The sequence below is a fragment of the Perca flavescens genome, chromosome 5 (assembly GCF_004354835.1).
Source record: "Perca flavescens isolate YP-PL-M2 chromosome 5, PFLA_1.0, whole genome shotgun sequence".
NCBI classification, from domain to species: domain Eukaryota; kingdom Metazoa; phylum Chordata; class Actinopteri; order Perciformes; family Percidae; genus Perca; species Perca flavescens.
The window spans coordinates 15,202,108-15,226,734 of NC_041335.1; the positions used below are offsets into that span (position 1 = coordinate 15,202,108).

Sequence of the window (24,627 nt, forward strand, 5' to 3'; positions counted from 1 at the left end):
TAATTACCAAATTATAGGTGTATACCATTGCACCTGGTATTTTGACATTTGACAAGATGCTATCAATGCCGGCTAATCTTATTTTATTTATGATTCACATAGATTACACTGATGCTGGTTATGAAAGGGGTAACGGTATTTGTTCAGCAACGTTTATTTAAGACGCTTTGCAGCTGTGATACCATGGGTCATCAAATTAAAGAAATAATAACATTTTAAATGAGCTGTTAATCTGCGGTCTTCCATAATACAAGTCTTAGAGATCCTGTCTGTCAAATGTTTACAGAAAGGTGAAGTTTGTGCAAAGTATGGATGCTTAGCTTTACGTGTAACTGCTCTGTTTCAAAAGAAGAAAGTCATCAGTACAGTTTTGAGTTGTGGATGTGAGAAGGGGGGAAAGAGGGAAAAAGGGGAGGGGGGTCTTTTTTTGCCACTGTGAATATGGCGGCATTCTTCGGGGGGCACTAATCCTGGGCATATATGCCAGTGCTGACAAAGGTCTGGTGTGTGTGTGTGTGTGTGTGTGTGTGTGTGTGTGCGTGTGCGTGTGTGTGTGCGCACTTGAAAGGGGAGTGGGGGGTGTCACTGATCCCTCAGAAGGCTAAATTTACCCAGGAGTGATGGGAGCAGGTGGATTCAGCTGGGACAGTGGGGTAGGGGTGGTGGGGGGGTGGTTGGAAAGAACCAGACCCAGTTTCAGTTTAGACAGAGATCGGGGGCAAACGCAACCCAAATCGGGGGTTTCTATTCAAAGCCAGCTGGTCTGGCTTTATCACATGCGGGACATTTGTTTTAGGCAATTTGTTTGTATTTTTAGTTTTTTTTCAACTATCTCCATTGTTTTCCTTTCTTTTTTTTAAACTTTTGAACTGTTCGATTGAGCTGGTCCCTAGCTGGTACTGAGGGGTGTAACTTCCTGGGGAAGCAGAGAAACGGCACGGGTGAGTTTTCACAGTACACCTATTCCCTTCCTTTTTCCCCTCTCCTCTGCATCTCATTCTGTCGGTGGAAAACCTGTCAGGATTTTAAACCGTACTCTGTACAGTGGGTCATGACATGTTTAACAGATTAGGCCATGATTTTGATATTTAAGCTGCTCAATTTGAACCGTTCCGACATTTATTTTGAAGTGCTGTTGCCTAATTGTTTCATTATAGCCTTGCTGGATTTAGTGAATGCTGTCTTTGTCATGTATAGCTCAATACAGAAAAGACTATATAAATATGAACAAGGCCAAAAGATACACTTAATTGGTGTTTTTCCTGCTCTTGACAAAGTAGACACCAGAGAAGCCGTAACACTGCTATAGGAGGAGTCAGGTCCCAGCTGTTGCCAATCACCTCTGTGGAGCACTTGGGGAAAAGCTTATCGAGGCTCCTGGAACCGTGTGTTTAACTTTTAAAAAGTCTACATTTTTATTTCTCTAAGGCCAGCCAAATGGTTTTAAGTCACTAAAGTGGAGCAGTATATTGTGTTCTTTCTCTGCTTCTAATTCTTCACAGTCAGTTTAGGTTACTGGTACTTTAAAGGGTAATTGCTTAGAACATCTCATTGCACAATCTGGAATTATCAGCGAGAGAAAAGCGCATGGCCTTAACATGCTGTTTGCTTTAGAAATGACTCGTTCCCTCAAGGTAGCTACCTAAGTGGCAAACACACACTTCAGTAGCAATATGTGTCACACAGTTCTTTGTTTAAGTAAGACATGTTGGGCAAACTTTTGAAACAAAGGAGGAAACTTTTGTCCTATTAAATGAACAGAGAGGGATTTATTCCTGTCCAAATGGAGACATTAGAAAATGTCTACTGTAGGGCACTTGTCCCAAAACAACCAAATGGAATTTCAAACTAAAGCAAAGGCTTTGTTTGATTTTAATGAGTGGTGAATGACTCTGTTGGACATTTCCCTTCAACATTTGATTCAACTCTAGCTTTTGGATAAAATAAGAAGGGAAGTAATATCATTCCTGAATTCGATATCCTTGTATTTCGAATATATTTTAGTTCTGATTTTAGTTTTGCATCCCATATCGTTATTGTACAATCTGCTATCACATTTGCAATTAACACTAATGAAAATGAAAACAGTTTATTTCCACCCTTTCCAAGCAAAAACTGTAACAAGTTAAAAAGGAAATGAACAAATTTGAAAGAAATATAGATATATAAGTAGACATGTAGACATGTACTTATGTCCCTTATTTCATACCTGGGGAGAGAGTCCTCTTGCTATTAACCCAAAGAGGCAGGACCTGAGAAACTTTGACCCAGTTTACAGGAACCGCTCAGTCCTACCTTATTAGTTTTTCTGCCCCTGAATTCCACAGCTTTGATGGTCAGCGGCGTTGAGGAAACGCGTTGTTTTCTTTCTCTGTAGGGTGGCGAGCGCTCTTATGCAGTTGCCTCTCTGCCTTTGGAACTCTCCTCATCCTGTCACTACACCTTCACACTCTGCTATTAGTTCCATTGTTGCTGTTCTTTGTGCAGTATGTACAGTAGGGTTATGTTTGTTCATCTTCACTGGTAATGAAATGTGAATATGAATAGAATCTAATTTTCAAATTAAATTTTTCAGTTAGGAATAGTCGGCGTTTCAATGTTATCTATAACAAAAGGTGTAACTTGCAGAAATGTGTCAAAAATAACGAGGTTTGTGGTTAATGCATGTTTCTGCTTGTTTAGTTTTTAGTTTTTCAGTGCAAATATTTCAACTGGTGTTTTTGTGTAAATGAATAGGACGGTTACGATACAACATAGAAGTAATTTGCTGTTTGTTTTTACTGTAACAGATGCTGACAGAAAGCATAGCAGTAGTTAGGGTAGTAGTTTGTTTCCATGGTTATTTGGTGGGCACTACTAATCCATATGCTCTTAAATTACCTAAGTATGTTACTCTAGAAAGTGCATTTCATTTTTAAAACAAATTATCACTGAACCAAGACCTATTACACATATGGCTTCAATTGCGATGGCATGAAAGTACAAGTTTGTTCCACTGTAATGACTTACAGTAATGGCATAGTAATTTTGCTCTGATTTTTCCTTTTCATTCTCTTCTATTGTCTGTGTTATTTAAGTTTGGAGGATTTCCAGCAGCAGTCCAGCCTGCTGTATGAAAACTCTCTTTCCATCTACCCCCCCTGAGAACTGTCGAGGCCAGAAAACAGTATGACGCTCTGCCGCCACTATACAACGCCTGTGCGCCGGGGCTGCCTAAATCTACAAAACACGAGTGCTGGCGCGAGGCAGCTCCTTTGATCTGCAGCTAATCTCAGTTGCCTGCCTCCCCTCTGATCATGTCTGAATAAGAATGAGTCTGGGGTGATCCTGGAGGCACAAAAAGCTTTAGACGCTGCCGCTCGTCTGCCGAGCTCCACCCTGTAACACGGGCCTGCACCGATGGTCGCTAGGCCTCGCTATCACACATCAGAGCTGGGAAGCCCTCATTTAGACACACATTATATTCCGCTCCACTTGCTTTTCTTCACAGTGAGATGCAATCAGCTGCTTGTTGAGAGTGTGGGAGAAGTTGCATAGCCATGCTGAGTGATCTTTAATTGTCAGGGGAATTGCTTGAGGGCACCAGCTGTAGGAGGGACTTCTGCTGTATAGTGGTTACTATACTATACACAGCATACGGGTTTGGCCCCTGTCAGTGTAACACATTATCAGTAAAATAGTGATCAAAAGATCACCTACACAGATCTTTACTCTCTACCCATACACAGCTTAAATCTATTAGTCTAAAATCCCATTTTCCACCAATACCTACGCAGAGAATGGAGCTTCCTGGCAGTGCATAAAACGAGTGGCAGTTAGAGTACTATTGATATGATTAATTTGGTTGATGAGTTTTTTTCAAAACATCTATTTAAAAACAAGCAATGTTTACTACAGCTATTGAAAATCATTTACAAGTAAAATGACGGATAATACACTCTATAAACTCTCAACTAAACTACCAAATATATTGTAATTCCCTTCCAAAACAACCCATAATAGCGTTTTCTGATCAGGTAACAATTTGTGAGTGCCTTTCTAAACGCACATTATGAAATATATTCATATGACTGTTTTCTGATCAGCCACCACAGTTACGATTTGGTTGGGTTTAGTCACGAAACATACTTGGTTAAGGTTAGGAAAGCACGGTGGCTTGAAATATAAAAAGAACAAAGTTTATAGGAACTATCGCGGTCATGGTTAAAGGAAACCAGCGTTGACAGTTATAGGAAATGGGAAACAAACAGCGGTCTCTTGTGTCAAAGTTACTTGCAACATAACGCCACGCTAAATCTGCCTTTGCTTCCAAACCAACAGGTCAGGTAAAGGGAAACATTAAACAAAATTTTTTCTGCTGAGGAATAAGTGAACCAAACTTTTTTAAGTTTACATCATGGTATAACAGTTCTTAACTCACATCATTTAAACTGTCACATGTTGATCATGGAAATTGGGATCTATTGCATTCATGCATATTTAACACTAATCATTTTTCAGACAAAGCTTTTGCCCCACTTCAGGAAACACCAGTGGGCACCCCTTGGATATAGACGAAAAAAAAATCTAACATTGGCATCACCCCTTTATAGGCACAATTAGAGAAAGGGCACCGAGAACAATGAAATAACTGTTGGAGCAGTTCATAGGGAATTACTTTCCAACCATTGAAAAGGAGGAAAAATCATTAGCAGAAAGTGAGTTTTTTTTCTTTCTTTTTTTTCCTCGCATGAAGCAATCTAGTGCAGACAAAGAGAACTTTGAGCCCCTGATATACAGACAGAAGGTCCAGCAATTACACTTGCTGGAGCATAGAGATGACACAGGAAGAGGGGGAGGGAAGAGAAGAGTGTCAGTGTCAGGGATTAGAATAAAAAAGGAAGTAAATTGAAAAAGGGAATAATTAAAATGTTTGTACGTGCGATAATGGTTACTGATATTTCATTTATTTTTATTAAAACAAAATGACTGCTTAAATGTTAAGATGATTCCTCTAAATGAAAATGTTATTACCATATCCACCAATAAAAAATAATGCAGGGTTAAAAAAACTGGTTACTGGTTAAACTTTGCATGGGGATACCTCCAGTTAACCCATGCGGTAAACCAGTCTATTCTGTGCTGAGAAGGATGCAGAGCTCCCCTGCAGGCGGCACATTCAATTACACAGCAGTGCCTGAATGCACCTCTACAGGCAAAATGTGCTTTTCATATGTAGCAGGTGGCACAATGATAGCACCTGTCACGTATACATTATTATGACATACATGATATTAAAGCATTATGATTGTAAAATCATTAAGCCATTTTGCCAGTTTAATCAAGTTAATTAGTCTGCAGATATCGCGCCTGAATAATCAAATAATATAGCCAACAGCTGCTTTTTCTATTAAATATCAACATGTTATTCGGATGTTTGTCTTACTGGAAACAAATCATTATCCTTCATTCAGTTCAAGAGACGGCATAGTCTGGTTGTTAAATTTTAAAGTTTTATAAATCCAGCACAAAGATCGTGTGAATTTTCTCAGCAGGAACTACTGTTAGCAAAAGTCTGTGTATCTATGTGTGTTTGTGCGTGTGTCCTTTTCTACATGTACATATATATGATAGTATAAAAAAGTGAAGAAGCAACAGGTCTGATCAACAGCTCGGCACTGTGTCTCAGCCAGTCAGCGCAGTCACAGGACCATGGGGCTTTTCTTATGATGTAACTGGAGCATCAGGCAGAACAAAAGGAGAGCTTGTTGTTCAGCTTGTGCCTCATCCATAATGCATAAAAGGTGTACAGACAGAATACTGTTGGTTAAACACGACACATGCAAATCACCAGCGCTGTCTCTCATTTGGCACTGCTCGGTAAGGGGTGGCCATTACAGTTTCAGAGGCCTTCTGACTTTATTATTATTGCATTCAAATCTGTTCTGCGTGGTTTGATCCAACAGCGTGCTGTTGGGATACTGAACTGTAAGGACAAGGAAATATATGAAATGGTACAGTGAATTTACTGCTGGACAGACAGTTAATAGCTAAACCACACAGAAAAAAACATGTTATTGAAAATAAGGCTCTGCATGGTTTCACTGAATAATGAAACATACCATTATAGAACACAGCAGCTAATGACAAGTACACATAACTTTTTTTTTCTTTGCTTTTTTTCTTACTTAGGAAACTACGAGAATTAGAGCTGACCAAAGCTGTAACAGTTACAATTACTGAGGTGGCTTTAGGTTTATGAGATATGTGGGATCATTTAATGTCCAAGTCAAGAATCTGTTTATTGTAGAGTGATTTCCTCAGTATTTTACAGTGAAATAGATGAAAAGAAATGACGTAGTTAATATGCTGTTATTCAAGTACTTACATGTAACATATAAAAAAATAGTTTTGCAAGGTTAGTACCACAAGTCGCTAATATACATGGTCTTGAGTCAAAAACAGTTGAACATACTGTTTAGCTGCTTTCTTTTATCAAGGTAATATTGGCTGCAATTCAAATTTAGGAACGGGAATATCACCTTTATATTACAAAAGCTCATTTGAGTGTACAAATAACTACTTCCCACAATTCTGAATTTCTTTGTTTTATATATTTTGTAATATGAGAACATATGATTTCAGTTAATTAAAAGTTCTTTTCTCATCTTTGCTCCCCTAATTATACTGTACAGTGGTGCACTTCCTGCAACTGTAATTACTGATGATATTGCCCTCTGAGTTTCATTATAAACCTTATTAATAAGGAGCTCCGAATCATGTGTAATATAGCGCTTTGGATGACTTACACAAAGACAAAACGCAGATCGGCAGGGAAATGTCTCACATCTCTCTTACTTTTAAAGTAGGTATGTTTTCCCTGAGAATAGAATCCAGATGTTCAGGCTGATCAAGTCCTGGATATCATCTGTGAACAAAGAATGAATGTAAGATAGTGCGGTTTAAATGTGTTCTATAAATTATATGTACTATAAACACTGAAACATTCATGGAGAGTATTACATACACTACATTATGCACTCAAACACACATGACACAATAACATGATTTATCAGGCTGATACTGGCCTTTAAACATATGGATATAGACCAGTAGGTCTCAATATAGTGCTGATATGACATTTTATAAATGAATTTATTGTTATTTGTACCTCTTTCTAAATGATTTCTTCAGGCTTACGTCAATTTCCCAGTTTTCAAAATATGTGTAGCAGCATTTAATGATACATGATGGTGCAAATGCCTTTTCAGAAGCTATTCCATCCTGTTAAAAATAATAACAATAATAACAACCTAATGAATGTATTTTTTTTCTTAAGATCCCAATTGAATATCAGCATGATGTATTAAGATTTCAGTCTAAAAATATTGCTATTGGGACTGCCCTTCAAACAACCATATCAGTACACACACACACACACACACACACACACACACACACACACACACACACACACACACGCACATGTGCAAGATCTATGGATCCCCAGCTGAGCCTGTGAGTTAAATTGGCCTGCAGGTCTTTCTGTAACCCTTGTGAAGCTTGGTCGTCATATCATATTCTATCAATCTAGTGTCAAAACAGGAAATGTCTCTCAAAATCATTAGGGAGCGAACACAGGAAGAATGACTGAAAGCAGTAAATACCAAATAAAGCTTGAAGCACCCTCAGACATATCTGACATACAACAAGTACTCCATGTGTCTCGTAGTGCTTCTGTAATCGCTGGCTAATTCTCAGGAGCAGTGAGGCAGAGTGCTTGACAACATCATCTACTGTGACAGGCAGATTGTGTTTTCACGTGAGCGTGATCGACAACAGATTGCACTGAGCCCGGGCTGTTGCTGTTTGCCCTGGAAATGTGTTAGTGTTTATCTTTTGCTTGAGAGAGGCATTCCTTTCTTTCTCCCTCCATTACAAAAAACATACATTTGCAGGCGAGCTGTTTTGCATGTGTGTGTGTGTGTGTGTGTGTGTGTGTGTGTGTGTGTGTGTGTGTGTGTGTGTGTGTGTGTGTGTGAGACACACGCTGTGAAGTGACTGCCAGGAGAGGCTTAAGAAACAATCCAAGCAAGATCAATATCTGAAAACCACACTTATGTGTTTGACTTAACATGAAGTCGCAGTTTCCCCTCTTCTATTTTCATGCACAGCTGATGCCAAACCTCACCAAATTGCATTTACCCTAAAGCCTAAAGTGTGTGTATACACTGTGACATATTTGAAATTACATAATTGTTTTGGCAAACTGTTGATTTTCTACATCAGGCTTTGATGAGACTATCACCCCCCACTTGAACACAGACACACACACACACACACACACACACACACACACACACACACACACACACACAGACAAACACATAATTTGGCTCAAGATAACAAAAATGCCACAAGTTAGGTACACAATAAGTATTGCTGATACTTATTGTGTACCGTACTAAATGTATCAGCTGTGAAAGGCATAAATTGTGACACTGAACGGCAATGTAACAGTAATCTGGCTGTAATGCATTGTGTTTTTTCTATCATATTCAGATTTAGCCATAGACCCCCACTTGGTAGTCTCAAGAGAAAAATATACAGTAGGTCTTCCCTACTTTGCATTAAATGTGTGAGCATAGAATAAGGCTGTAAGTATGCCTTCACTACAACTTTATCCCTGTAGACAAGTCAGACAAGTCATTTATGAATATGCATGAGCCAGTGTTTGCCTCGTTTAATGATTTTTAACCATTCAAATATATTCAATCCACCTACCCTCATTTATTTCTCTGCACTTCATACGGACATTAAACACACACACACACACACACACACACACATGCACAAAGATCTTAACATGAATCATGCTTACTATGTGAAAGGTGCATGCAAACAATTACCATTTCACTTGCAGGTTCACTCTCTCTTCTTCTCCTCACGCTTCCCTATGTTACTTCTCCTCCCAGGTGCCAACCAAAAACAACCTCAAGCATTGTGAACACTGAAAGGACTTCTCCGATGAATCGCTGACAAGCTGCACGGAGAAAGCTACAAGACTGACGGCGCGCAAGACGGCTGACGAAGGAACATTGAAGGTGGTATGTACGATCATCCAGGCACCAATAGGTGTCCACATGTCAGTGACATATTTAATGCAACTGTAGCATGTAAGATGTCTGAATGGAGGAAATTGTCTATTAAGGGTGTCAAATCTGTATGTTTCATACATGCTGATATGTGATGCCATTGATATGTGCCATGTTGCATTTATGAACCCACTGTGTAACAAACTGCACCATATTGATTATTGTGGAGGTCTGGGGGCCAGAGGAAACGCTATTAAAGATTAAAGGGTCAGGTGATGTGAAGGTGGTATTTCGAGTCATCAGACACCAGCGGCTTCAGTTACAGGCTGTAATGTCCGCCCGTCAAGCAGATTAGCCAGCTTGATTTATTTATTAACTGATTTCATGTCCTGCCATTTCCTACACTGACTGACTGGCTGGCTGACTGGCTGCATACATGGCTTATGCTTCACAGGTGAACTTCAAAGGAAGGGAAAGATTAGGATGCTGCTTGGTGTCCACTTACACTTCACGCAGTCTGTAGTGACAGGCATGTACTGCAAAGCTATAAGCTCATAAGGGAAATGCTTTGCTGTCTGTCTGCATTTAAAACAAAAAAGCGTTCATGAAGTGCGGTTAGACTAACATTTTCAGTAAAAAATGGATGATGCTTCAGTGCCAATACAATAAAGGTCACGATAAGGTTAAAACTCAACGAAAGTGGCAAGCTGTTTTCAACTTGACATGAAGAATTTAAGGGGCAACATCGTCCTTTAATGTTTTTAGTGTGGAAATTGTAAAGATGATCAACTCTCTGTAAGACAGTCTTTGACCATTCAAACATCCATGTTAATCAAAACCCATGATCTATATTTTCTGAGGCTGGATTAATGAAAACGGAAGAGAGAGACCTGATGGTGTACTAGAGTATAGCAGGCTCCATTCAAGACAACCATTCTTTAAACTGATACAGCACCCATATAATGCGAGTATAATAGAACCACCGTATTACAAGGCCTATCTGGGATACATCTCTGTACAGACTGGCTGTCTGTGTCTTATCTGAAGTGACAAACTTGCGGTTCTAATTGTTATCTTCACACTAATAGAGTGGATGTTTTGAAATCATTTGGTTGGGTGGATAAAGGCTTGGTAATTCCCCCATGCTTACTGTCTGTGTCGGGGCTTATCTGAAGGAGATAGCTGGGTTCTGGAGAATGATCGGCAGCGTGCAGGAGGTGGAAAGTTTGTAGTGATTCAAATAGGAAGCAGCGTTCATGTTGCACAGACATGGAAGAACTCTGTTGAGCACTGAATGATAGATATTATTATTATTTGGGGGTTACTGAACAAGCTATAGGAGTCGAATCTACGTTTTATTGCAAGAAGCATATCATTCAAAAGTCTAATTTTGCTTAAAATAAGAGTCATACTGTTTCATGTTCTTTCTTCAATTTCCTGAGTGGACAGATTTGCCTTTTTCTGTCTTTTTCTGATGTGGCATGCAGAAAACAACAGGGCACAACAAAAACATAAACTTTAGCCGCTGGATTTAGCTGTCTAATGTCGGCTAAAGATGCTTAACGTGCTCTCCGTTGGTTCATTAGTTAAACACACATTCCCCATCATCTTCCTCTAGTGGTCCTCTCTGAGCAGTTAATTGTGCGTCCACTCTATCGGGGCTGGCGCGATAATAAAGCATTAAGAGCCGTGCCTCTTTCATTAAAGTAGAGTTGGGAAATGTGAGCCCGCCCCCTTTCAGGAGTCAAAAAAAAAAAAAAGAAAAAAAAAATCGATTATTTCTCCTCGCACTGGGAGAGGAGAGGGTTTGGGGAAAGACTCGGTCAGGATTGAGGGGAGGAACAGAAAGAGGCTCTCAACATCACCATCACGCTCCACAGTCCAGCAGTACAGACGAACAGCACCACCTCCAACATCGCCGCTCCACCGGGTCCCTCTCCGCTCACCGGCACCTCGCACACAGACCAGGCGAAGCGTCCTTGGCGCCTCCTGAGCCGACACTGTCCGATCAGAGAGAGAGAGAGAGAGAGAGAGAGAGAGAGAGAGAGAGAGAGAGAGAGAGAGAGAGAGAGAGAGTAGTTGTCTCTGACATTATAGAGACTCCTACCACGTACTGTAGGTTACTTTTTCCCCCCCTCCCGGCGACGTCCTCAGCTTAGTTGCGCTCCTGGATTTTAAGTGCGTCTTGGCCAAGTCCGTCCCCATCAAGCAGCAGCTCCAACCTTCAGACTGTCAATCGGCCGGACCCAACAACCGGCGGACCGCTTGTTGTATCTTTCACTTCACCCGGACAAGATTTCATGCGATATAAAGTAAGTGCCGCGCTCACACTCACTCGCAAAACATCCACCAGACACGTTGCATCTGTATTTTTACTCTTCCAGAGGGAAACTTGAGGGTCTATTTAGATGCGCGCTTCCTCCTCAACGAAGTGAAGTACAGTAACTGCATCTATTGATTTGTTGTGACCCTGATCGACTTATGCCGGTGACAACTATGTCGTATAATTACAGGCTGGCATTATGGTCTATTAGGAGAGTCAATGTCTGTCTCGTGTTTTAGGTAGTGTCACCGTTGTGTCAACCTTTCTCGTGTCCACATGCAGGCGCACAGCCCCAAAGCCACTGCCACTGAATACGCTGCCCTCCTTAATATAACATAATACAGTATGTGCTTCTGTTCTGCGTTATGGGATGACACATGAAAAGTTACATTGCTAGTTTAAAATGTAGGCTAGTGTTGCATACTTTAACAAAATGATAGGATAAGAAACTTGAAGACAATGGAAAAAAAAATAAAAATACATGCAAGTTTAGAAGTTTTTAAATTTAGGTAATTAGTGCAGAAAGCAAGGAAGCTCACTACACATAAGATGGCCTTACTTTGTGAATATGTAATTATTTACCAGTGGTTTAACGCACTACATTGAGGTGCACTAATGATCACAATTATCCTGTTATTACATATTAAATCAGAATAACCAGTACATTGGCAACTTTCATAAATATATTAGAAAATACTAAATGATGTAAACATGAATCATCTCCAAACTACAATAAAGAAGAACACCGTTTGCTACACTTATTTGAACGTTAATTCATGCAGACCAGAGACACAGTGATAACAGCTCTGTAAATCAGTGTTTTAGAGAAGGTTTGGCGTGTTCAGGCTGAACTGTAATTTCTTCTCCGGGACTTTGTGACTGACATTGTTTAGACTTATTGCAGCCAGAATGATATATTTATACAGTGAGTTTAGTTAAGTCTTCTGTGGCTCAATTGAACCTGTTGCAGTGAGAGGATTAATAATGCTACCATCATTAACCTGTGGCAACTTTCACAGGTTGCAGCTTTAGAAATCCAATTGGATTTATTTGTTTTGTAATTAATGTGTAGATACACGCCCACTGATGAAATGTGAAGATGAACTAGTGATGGTTATGAAATTTAAAATGACTACAGCACACTTCATTTTAATTTAGACAGATTTTGAAACTGACTGTGTGCATTTAACTCACATTCATTAATATCTATATCCATATCATATGCTTGTGGATTTGTTATAAGGTTAAACAGCAATTTTATTACTGAAATAAATACAGTCAATTTTAAAAGTAAAAAAAAAATGCTATTAATGTAGAGATAGCTGCAGTTTTTAAAATGAATAAAAGTGATATAATATGCACAGCACATTTTGAGATGTATAGGAACTATTACATTTTAAATTGTCAATTAGTGGGATATTTTGAAGGCAAGGTACATTTTTAGAGTGATAAAGTGTTGCTGTACAGCATATCAACATAATTTGTGACTCTGTTAAAAGCGTACTGCATAAACTCAGTTACTTACTGCTTGATTGCATTTCACAGTTAGTTCAATTTGGAAAAAGGATGCAGCCTGTATAAAGCAACATTTGAGGTACATTTTTACATTTTCAGATGTGGTGTCCTGAGCATTGTCCCATTACTATTTTTTTTTTTAAATAATCCTGTATGCTGATGTATAAGTTGTTTACTCATGAAAAGATATATACAAGTGTATTAGTCTTTAAAAAGATTTTAAACATGGCTTTCCCTCTTCTGCTCATCGTCAATGAAGTTGTTCTGTGTGGCCTGTCTGGCCTGTTGCTCTCTTGGGATTTAACGTTAGGTTAATCCGCTCAGAGGAAGGTGAGCGCTCGCATGTGGACCCACGATTACACACAGAGGACTATGTCAGCCAAGCTCTGTAATCTCAGAGACCCTGTACACACACACACACACACACACACACACACACACACACACACACACACACACGTATGCAGTTGCACGCAAACTCTCACAAATGCCAATGCAAAAGCATGGTCTGTCTCCTTTCTCTCTCTCTCTCTTTCTGTTACACACACACACACACACACACACACACACACACACACACACACACACACACACACACACACACACAGCGACACCCACATTATCTGGCCTGTGCTGCTTTTGTTTCTCTTATTCTCTTAAGACCTCTCCCTCTTGACAAATCATTTGGGATTTTGGGCGCTGATTCACAAAACCAACATTGACAACAAACTCTTACCCCTTCACACAGAGAGGGATTAGAAGATCACGTGTCCCTGTGATTGGCCAGAGCATTGAGCCGATTGTCAGGGCACTTTGCTGTACACCAGGGGCTCAGTAGAGCTTTAGTTAAGTGAAGTGAAGGGACACTGTGTGTGCCTTGGTCAGGGTTTTGCCATGTGTTTAAAAAGTGCTCAGACAAAGTCAGCACAGGATGGGCTGATGCTTATATCTTTAATCATAAATGTCTAATATAATACCCATTAATAAGTTATGTAAAATCAGTGCCATCAAGCCTGCACCATTTTTTTTAAGGAGTAAAGTACACATTTAATACTGTACAGAAGGCACACACAAGATACCCTCCTTCTACAAAAACATAATTCCTAATGAAAACATCAGAAGCATTTATGTTTAAGCAAATAATTTAATGGCTCCTATTGCTATGCTTTAATGTTTTTTTTCTTCACTAATGGTTTCAAATATTTTGGAAAGGGTTTGGAGAGTTTGCTCAGTTAAACGTCAGTAAAACCCTCATTTGCAGATTGCAGGTTGGCAAGATCTGCAGGTAGATATTGAAGGACTGTAATTGGACTTCATGCCCTTTGGCTCAAATAAGAAGGTAATATAAGAGTCAATTGTAGAGAATCATATTTACTTCATATAGAAGGAGCATATCATATCTTAATCTGTCAAGAGACATCCCTGTATATCCTGTAAATAACGCAGCCTATTTTGGTTCTCCTCTAACCTCTCTTTTTAGTCAATCTATCTTACACAAATAGTGCAGAAATGTTAAGCTGTTTGCTTAGAATAACCTTTTTTTCTTGCCTGTTTAAAGGCAGATGAAAATACTTAAGTTTTATAATGACTCAAGGGCTTGTTGTATTCTTGTTTGTTGTACAAGGCAGGTGTTCCCTTCTTTTGCTACACGGGAGGAAAAGTCTCTCCTTGGTTTTCTTACATTTTTATAGCAGTAATGAACTGCGTATAGGGCTCGATCTTACCATGTGTTTATTTAGTCAAATGTTTCTTTGCCTTATGAGCACTGTCAGTATATCTTAATAAGAGCTGCAATTACTTATAAAACTTAAAAAAAAAAAAAATAATAATCTAAAGTAAATAACACAGTCCTTGAATGGTTTATGGTGGATTGAATGCATATATTTGAATATGTCCTGGTTTTTGCATAATGATGCTAAGTCTTCTGTCTCTATCTAGTAATTAGCGGTGACGTTCAGCAACTTTCTCTGTATGCTGTAAGTGGATAGGGGTGTATGGGGTTTGTTCACTGGGGTGTTAAAGATCACAGAGGAATATATCAGCCTTTGATGTTTAATTGTATTGTAAAACACACTTTAGAATATTTCTGCAAAAAGGAGACTTCTGGCTGTGCTGTGCTTTGTGTTTGCTGTTTCTTTGTGTGTTTGTCTGTCAGTATGTGCTGTGTGTCTGGGAGGTGTGTGTGTGCGAGTGAGTGTGTGTGTGCGTGCGCGCACAAGTTTGTGTCTTGTCTCGGTCTGTTTGCGCGTTGAAATGTTTGTGCTTTTTTTGTTTTTTTTTCGTCTGAGTTTTGTGAGGTTGTCGCTGCTGTATATTCAAATGAAAATGCGTGTATTTCTTTTCCTCCTTTATTCTCACACTGAAGAGGGTAGGGTTTGATGTCTGGGATGATGGAGCAGTCTGGAAAACAGTGTCAGTGTGAGGGCTGAAAAGGCAAACTGAGAAGACAGATGCACAGAAAGACAGCGAAAGACACACACGGAGAGAGAAAACAGATAGAAATGCAGGCTATTTGAGCTTAAGAGCTGACTAAAGAGCAGAGCGACAGAATATACGGCCTCTGATCAGGTATCCTTCATTAAAGAATGATGCTTTCGTGATGTCATGCCAAACACGCTGATCTAGATGAACAGGATGTCCTGCCTTCTTCTTCCTGTTTCCTGTTTCCTGCACGGCCTGTTGGTCATTATGGCAGCAGCTGCCTGCTGGGTGGTCTTTTAGTAGTGCTGACCACACAATCATACCGTCAGCTGCAGCCCACCTAAAGAGACACCCGAAACACCTCGCCATACTTGAGGCCTGCTCCCTGAAATATTTGGACAGGGAGAGAGTCCTGGGAGGCGAGAAGGCAGAAGGAGTGCAGGGAGCAGAGGACTTTGAATGATAAGACAAAGAGAAACATTTAGAGTAGAGCAGAGGTTGGATTTCTTTGTCTAAACATTGGATGGTTCAGATCAGGCCGAATGCCTCAGCCTCAAGACTTCAATCTGAAAATGCGAGTTAAATGATCTCGTTTATAAATGAGTTCATTACCTTCCCCACCAGACACTTACTTTAGTTGCCTTCCTGTGCGATTTTTAATCTTTATTCAGTATCAGTGTAACAGACAGAATCCAGGCAGCCTAGTCTGTAATACCACATACAGTGTATATCTGTAATACCTGCTCGAAACCCATGTGGTAGCCTAAATCTTTTTTTAGTGAGTTTTAGGTGTTAGTTTGAGGGAGAAGTGTTTGCTGTCCATGTGCATACATCTGGCGACAGAAACCATGTTCCATCATAAAACACAGTACCTGACCTGTGAACGGTGAGGGGCAACTTCTTACCCCCTAATATATTTTCAGAGAGAGACCCCTTCACCATCTCCCTTTGGTGTGGCATTTGGACTACACCCAATGGCAAAAAAAAAAAAAAAAAAAGAGGTGTGGTGAAGGGGGGAGGGAGTGAGAAAAAAAATATATCTAGAAATGTTTTCCAGTGGCTGTAATTTATCTTTGTCAAAATTACAACATAGCCGAGTCATTCCGCAACATAGTCCAGTGAGACCAAGGCACAGAGGTAGCTCTGTGCCTTGGTCTCACACAAGCTCACATCCATCTGAAACCCCTGCTCACTCGGCTGCCACAATCTGTGCCGCTGCCGCCACTGCCGCTGCTCCCCATCCACGCTACTGCAGAGCTTCACATTGCTGTTGCATATTTTTAGCAGATTTTGTGTTCACACTAGATTCAGAAGAAGAAGGAGTCAAATTTTACCCAGTCAGGCTGTTGTTTGATATCGCTCTTGTAATGAAACGGTGTCACACTAAATTGACACTAATAGGCAGCGCGATTGATAAATCTATCTCTTTTTTTCTGCGCTAAGAAAGAATATTACAGTCCTAAATGCGATGCTTATTTTTCACTTTAGAGTCTCAGATATCTGGGCAAAGTCTGTAACATCAGGAGGTTCAACTCCAAGGGGACCGTGCTGTTGAAAATGCTGTTAACACCGTCTAAGTCGAGAAACAGCTCTATAAGAATCCACGCTCAGTGCTCTCTCTCCTCTGCACAGCACGCAGCTTAACCAGGCGGTGTCCTGCCAAAGTCCACACCAGTGTTCCTTTCCACTGTCATCTGTGCCATTCCCACACCAAAGGCCAGCCTGTACAAGAATGCGCAGCACACTGTTTCAAGCACTTACATTACTCTGCTGACCAAAAAAAAGTCAGGAGAAAGCAGGACAAAGAAATGTAGTGAAAGAAAAGCGGCGGTGCTGCAACATGTAGACATTTGAAAAAGAAGGAAAAAAATGAATTGTGCTCAAACTTTCAGCTGAAGTTTATCTGAAATGAAAGTTAATAACACACAATGGCATACAGCAATACAAAGTGCCCTGAGGGTGGAGAAGGGTGAAGCAAGCCCCCCCCCCACACACACACACACACACACACCCCTTTTCTCTCTCTGTCAATTCTTTTTTTCTACTTTTTTTTTCTCCGTCCCAGCTCCTTCTGCCCCGTGATGTATGGCTTTTTCCTACAGTGGCTCTTCCAAAGTGCAGCTCGTGATGTCATTAATTTTATTCATACTTTATGGATGCGCTGTCTGAAAAAAAAGGAGAGGGACGATGTGAGGAGAGAGGGAGGAAGATAGAGGGAAAAGAGAGAGGCGGTGAGAGAGAGAGAGAGAGAGAGAGAGAGAGAGAGAGAGAGAGAGAGAGAGAGAGAGGAGAGATGAGATGGTGTTGCGGAAGGAGATTTTCAGTGCAGTTGCATGTATAATGAATGAGGGGGCACTTTGTTTGAAACTCCAGCCCAGCGCTTCACTTCAAGGTTTGCTGGGCAGAGTGGGGCCTTGTGATCTCACACCAGCCACTCTCTTTATCCCGCCAATAGATGCTTTCACCTGGCACTGTGGTTCGACCCAGTGGAAAAACAAATAACCTTGTGTGTGTATAAGTGAAACACACACAGAAGGGGAGAGAGAAAGAGACAGAGAGAGAGAGAGAGAGAGAGAGAGAGAGAGAGAGAGAGAGCACTGACAATGGAGCAAGGGGTTGGGTGGAAAGGTTGAGGAGCGGCTGAGAGAGGAAAGAGGTGAGTTTGTATAACAGCAGCAGTGCAATGACGCCCAGACGATACTGAGGAGAATACTGGCACCCGGCCCACACTTCCTAAATAGTGCTCTCTACAGAAATAGCTCAGCCTTGATATTGACTTTTGTCTTGTGTTGTGTGTGTGTGTGTGTGTGTGTGTGTGTGTGTGTGTGTTCACATTTGAGCACAGGAGGACAGAGATGGTTTCATTGTCTAGTGAGGAGTTTTTCACTTTGTTAGTATCTGTTGTTAATGCTTGTACAGTGTTGTCGGATATTTTTACTCGCCTTGTGCGTGTGTTTGTGTGCGAGCATTTAAGTGTGCGAGTAAAGGAGCGAGTCACCTTTATTATTTGGGATAAAAATGGCCCTCCGTCTTATTTTTGGCCCTGTGCTGGACTCATGGTTTTATAAATAGCTGAGGAAGTGCGGGGGATACCTGTCGTGGCTCCAGCCTCCCTCCGGCAGAGTCCCAGTGCCTCCACGTCACATCCATCCACCGCCGGCCCACTCCGGACTACAGCAGAACAGCCCCCTAGGGGCCCAGCAAACAGGAAGGGACTCAAATTGAGGGTGTGAGAAAAATCAGTCTCTGGAGAAAGACACAAAAGGGCTGGCAGTTCAGCATGAGCAGCCTAGCTGACACTGTTGGATTTTGTAAAGTGCGGATAAAAAAACCAACTAAAGTTAATTTCTCTTACTTAAATACTTAATACAGTATCAGGCTTTAAGAGGAGTGTCAATATGGCAACACAATAGAATGTCTTCAAAATGAGAAGTGTGGTTTTTTTTTTTACACTCTGTACGAGAGTAAGGTCATAGGGTGGTTTTCTCTGCCATCTGTATGCCAAGCTATCTTGTTAATTTCCTTTCTGCGTCTCAGACATATGCCATGTGAACAGCACTGTGAGTGTTAGCTTTCACTCTTTGCGTCAATGTACACTGTTTTCCTCCCAATCTGCTCTCACTTTCTTACGGAATGATCCAGCTCCACATTTTTGAGGGTATAATCAGTGTTTAGGAATGATGGAGCGCTCAATAAAAAAAAAAAGAAAAAAAGAAATGCGAATAAACTATTGCTTTACTGACAATGATGTTAAAGGGTCGAATTGGCTTATAATAGCCTATAGTTTATGCTACACCATCTTATTTATTTATGAAAAGGTTCAGATCATCCAGGGTCAAACTCATATTTAATGGCTCAATTATGTGGGCGGATAACAGTCCTGTTGTTTATTCTTCTTATCCTTTACTGGGCATCATATTCCTTCATTGAACCATCTAATTATTTGGTCTTGAATCTACATTATCACCCCGAGATGCTCTTTTATCTGTTTAACTGTCATCCAGCACAAGTGGAGTCTGTCTAGTAGAAAGTGTAAAAACAGGACATGTTAAGCCTGTAATTCCATTAAACATGAGCATCATCCCTGCTGCATCCTAGCCTACAATATTGTTCACCCTCTAATGGAGTGGCACTCTACATCTTGGCCCCTCATAACAGGGGGCCCAATAATCATATTAAGAATGAGACAGAAAAAAAAGAGACAAGAGAGAGGGAGAAATCTTCGAAAAGCTTTACTGCCCTTGGTGGACTGTCTCTTTACATGGCGAAAGATAAATTATTCCTTTTTTTTAACGTGCTTTTTTCCCTCTTTCCCTTTGAAGGGAATTGTGCTGCCTGTTATTAATGTGCTTTTGACAGCTTAATTTGATAAGCGGGCTACTTGTTAAAGAAGCCTTGGATTGTTCTCATAGAAAGAACACGCTTTTTTTTTCCCTCCCATGTTCTTCAAAATGCTGCCGCACAGTCTGTTGATGACCCAGTTCTGAGAGATGGTCGAAAACAAGGAAGAGCAGTGCAAAATCCACAGGGAAAAGAAAAGAGAGAAGGCAAGAGGGTAGCGGGAGAGGGAGAGAGAAAGATATAGTGAGAAGGGATACTATAAGTAAGAAAGGCACTTGTGGGAAGTTGACTCAAATGCTTTTCTTTCTTCTCTCTCCCTCTCGCCTCCTCCTCACTCTTCCGCCTCCTGCACTGAGCAGCCTACCTTCTTGCGCTCCTCTTCCCTGTACCCTAATCGGAAGAGAAACGCTAGGAAACGATAACGGGGATTAGCTTCCACTGCTCGCCAGCTCCCCCTTGGTTAAGTACATGTGTAATGAGTTGTTTATTTGGGATAATGCACAGTAGGTGCAGCAGAAGCCCAGAGCTGCCCTCACCTCCCTCCTCTGCTTACATAGACACACACACACACACACACACACACACACCAGAAATATGCACATCAAGTATAACACATGCAGTAACACAGCAATGTACAAGGCGCATAAGCGGTGTGAACATTGACATGTGCAGGTATGTGCAAATACATACATTCACACACTCAACCCTCTCACAAACACACCCACCCATGTAAATTCCCACACACAGCTGTGATGCAGGTCACTTGCTGTGCAGGGTTGTATAAAGGGAGAAAAACAGGGAGTTTGGAGTTGAAGGGGTGGAAGGGAGTGGGGGGGGGGGGGTGACGTTCTCAGGCCTTCCTTGGGTCATAGGGCCAGGGGATTTTTTTCTCAGGGTGAAGAGAAGGGGAAGAAATTGAATGATATGAGAAAAAATGAAGGGAAGGAACCAAGAGAAGGAAAAGGGATATGTTGTGCCCGCTAGTCTGCGCGTGTCCGATGATCTTGTGCGCGCGCGGCAAGTTTGTGTGTATGCACATGAAGTGGAAAAAGCTGTTGCCTTGTGGAGGGTACGTGCTCTGCTATCATTAGCTGGGGGGGAGGGGGGAGGGGAGTAGGAGGGGGCAGGCGAGGTTATGTGAACGGTGCAGCTGTGCTCGCAGCAGAGGGATTTGAGTGGAGGGGGGAACTCCAGGCAGCCAGGTCCTTCACTGAACCACCAGCTCGCAACACGGAGGAGAAGAGAAAAATTCGACCAAGCGGCGAGCCTTGTGAACCAAACACAACTCACCCCCTCTGTCCGCCATCCCTCCATCCCTCCATCCCCCACTCCTTCACTCCTCCGCTCCTCCACTCTGGCCCTTTACTTCCCAAATAGGAAAAATAAATAAATAACGATTGATGCTTGATGGCAAGGATAAGAGTGCAATGGAGAGGAAGAGGAGGAAAAATGAAACGGTCATGATTTATATATAGTGTGTAGGGTATGCTTTTCTGCCGGCCATTTGTGGATTTACTGTCTATTTTCATCTCTGATTTCAGTCAAAATAACGTTTAATTCATTTAATAATAATAATGTTTATTTTTCATCATAACTGTATTAGGAATACAGAATTGTTCAAGTTTGGTGCCTTTTCGTTTGGGGGGATTTCCCCACGACTTGATGTACAAATCCAAAATCACTGAAATTTGTTTAAAGCTTCCTCCCCGCCTCTCTTATTTTTTTCTCGCTGAAAGAGACAGAGCCCACGTAGCGAAGGCTGGTGCGGCAGACGAAGACCCAAACTTGCTTGTCAGCCCGTGTGATCAGTCGCAGTAGAGAGACAAGGCAGAGGTGGCTGAGAGACGATAGAACACAGAATGGCATCGGCGTGCACTGCTAATGCATTCAGCCTGCCACCATATCCAACAACAAGGCAAAATATCACACAACTCACTTCACAAGATGTTCCTACAACAACAACATCAACGACAATAACAGACATATAAATGCACACACACGCGCAGACACACGGTCGCACACAGGCGTGCACACATGCATAAATAACCACACAGCATGTTAAAAACCAACCATGAGGAACAAGAATTTGAAAGCAAACAAACAAGTCAGAATGTAAGCAACTTGTCTGAGAAAAACACCAAAAAATAAATGAAAAAAAAAAAAAAAACCTTTTTGTTTCATGAGAAAGGAGCTAAATTGCTGTGGTGCACCAGGCATTCAAATTTTCGAGTGAAAAAAGTAGATTTTAGCATAGCTGTGAACTATGTTAAGCCCAATTTTGAGCAATGGGCTAAAAATAGAGCGTGGTCAAACAGCAGTAGTGCTTTGGCAAGCGGGTCATCTCCGTGTGATACAGTGGCCTTCACTGTATAGCCACATATTGAGAGAAGAGGCACCCTGCCAAAGCATGTAGCTTCACAGCAGTAATTCAATATTTGTTTGTCTCTATTATTTCATTCTCCCCCTCTCTCCTTCTCTCTCTCTCCCTTGCTTATGGGGGTTAAGTAACAGTAAGCTTTATCAGATTACTAGGTCTGAGGTCTCCTTCAAACCTCTCTTTGCCATCTTGATTTTGTGCAGCTGTGCAGACTCTTTAATCATACGCTATCTTTTTTCACTCGCCCTCCCCTCCTCTCCTCTCCTCCCTTTTTCACGTCGTCCCTCCTCCCTTAACATATGTTAATTGGCTGCTTTCTGTGACAAATTACGAGCGCTCGCTTTGATGAGGTCGGGTTGTGATGGTGCTGGGAGTGGAGTATAGTGGAACTGCCAGACCCTCGCCGGTTCCCCCTTAACCACTCCAAAAAGGAGCGTGGCACCCAGCCGATGACTAATGAGAGGCTTGGACTGGGTCTGGCCCAGCTCTGGCCTTGGTGGGGCCACTCCCCTAAACAGAGGCTGATCTGTAGGTACCGTATGCCGCCACACACCCTCCACACTCCATACAACCTTTATCCTCATGCACCCCCCCCCACCACCACCAGCTCTCCTCTGGGAACTGTTAAGCACTGTGGAAGCAGTTCAGCTTACAGTACATATTGAAAAAGATTCATCTTTTTAAGACCCTTGTATATGTTATGTCATTTTAAAGATTGGAGATGTTTTTAATCGTGATATATATATATTGCTTTTTTATTTAATTTGCTTTCTTTGTATGTTTGACTTGAAACAAAGCACAGGAGTAACATAAATTATATATGCAACCCATACAACTTGAGTCTTAAGTTTACATTGTGTGTGTGTGTGTGTGTGTGTGTTTACATTGTGTGTGTGTGTGTGTGTGTTTGTGGTGAAGAGACAGTGCCTGGAAACAGTATACCAGCCTTGTTTAAACAAACACTAACAGTGGAACAATCTCTGTTTAATGATGCACAGCGTCAACAGGAAAACAATGCTCACCAATAATCAGCACAATCACCTTGTGGTAACCAGAAAAAAAAAAAAGGAGTGAACCTGACATCATCCTAGTAGAGTTTTTTTTTAAATCTTTATAAGTGTTGGGTGGGGTGGTGGGGTGTCATATGCTGACTCTGTCTCCCTATAATCTGTTCTACTGCTTCTTTTGCTCTCTCTCTCTCTCTCTCTCTCTCTACCTCTGTCTCTCCTTTCTGTCTCTCTCTTTCTCTGTCACAATCCCTCTCTCTCCCTACGCTACGATCTAGGTTACTCAGTTTCCTAGCAGAGCACAGGGACCGGAGGAAGAAAAAAAAAAAAAAACAGAAGGTCGAATCTATGAAGGACATCCTTGTTGAAGTGTGCAACCTTCTACTTCTCTGCAAATTATCCACACGCTGTGCATGGACTCCAAGCAGTGCTGTGGCTCTCACTTCAGCTCAGCAAGGCTGCGACCATGACACATAATGCTGTTGGAGTGTCACAACTACAGGGATAGGCAGAGTTCTTTAGAGTGTTAACTGTAATTTTTAGTTCCCTTGCTTTTTAAAGGTTATTTCTTTACGTGTGCCCAGTGCAATGCCAAGTGAAGTGTCTTTTTTAATGATTTAATGTATACAAGTCGAGGCCCTCAGCACACTGAACTTCACAGTAGACAAGTAGAGATCACCAGCAGCTTCGGTATTTGCTTGTTACGGCCGAAACTTCAAAAATAATCACATCGAATAATAGTTTCATTATGGCATCCACATTTGCTGATGAAGCGAGACAAGGAAAAGTATTAAATTACACAACTTCCCTGTAGATCGTCCATACATGCTGACAACAGTTACAACAAACGGCCAAAAAAGGGAAATCATTTTATTTACCTCTTTCCATCAGCAAGTATGCACAAACAGATAATGACCCATAATCAAGCGTGCATTTCCATAACCACCAAATTGATAGACACACACAGATAGATGTACACACACCTACATGCTGAAAAGGTTCCAAGCTGGTGAAGAAAAAAGAAGTGCACCGGTACCTCGTGGTTGCATGAGGGTTAGCCATGTTAGCATTAGCCTGCGGCCCTTAATTGAGGCCAGGAGGGAGCATTTAATAATTGCTGTCAGAAGATCAAATTTAATTCTCTTCTCTTCACAGCCACCACTGCTGTAGGGTAGAGTGAAACAAATTGTCATCAGAGATTTCTAAATGAACAAAGCTTTTAATTAGGGTGATTAGAATGCTGTGGCAAAGAGAAAGAGTAAGGGATGGGGGTGTGATGAAATCATCAGCACATCGTCTTAACCATGATGTCTGGTGTTGATACAGTGTGGGCTGGGGGAGGAGCGGGGGCCACGACTACTGGCAAGCTCGCTGTACTTGAACATACGTAAGCATGGCCCGTGCAGCCACGAGCTCTTAGCCTCGCTTTCAGACCTCTGACACACACACACACACACACACACACACACACACACACACACACACACACACACACACACACACACTCTGCCCTTCTCCCCACCCCACCACTGGAGAACATTGCTAACATCCTGAGACATTGTCATACTC

The 24,627-nt window shown here is 41.4% G+C and overlaps 1 protein-coding gene across 7 annotated transcripts in view; it reads left to right on the forward strand.

The window, feature by feature from the left end:
• The first annotated feature begins 691 nt into the window (after positions 1 to 691).
• The window catches only part of mef2cb (myocyte enhancer factor 2cb), a 71,794-nt gene continuing 47,858 nt past the window's right edge, over positions 692 to 24,627 (forward strand). For 5 of the 7 annotated variants that reach the window (XM_028578830.1, XM_028578832.1, XM_028578836.1 and 2 more), the window contains exons 1-2: positions 692 to 941; positions 8,955 to 9,086. The gene's annotated coding sequence lies outside the window, so the exon portion shown is untranslated. Of the gene's footprint in view, positions 942 to 8,954; positions 9,087 to 11,139; positions 11,387 to 24,627 lie in introns of those variants that run through there. The other 2 variants (XM_028578831.1, XM_028578833.1) reach the window with 1 other exon arrangement.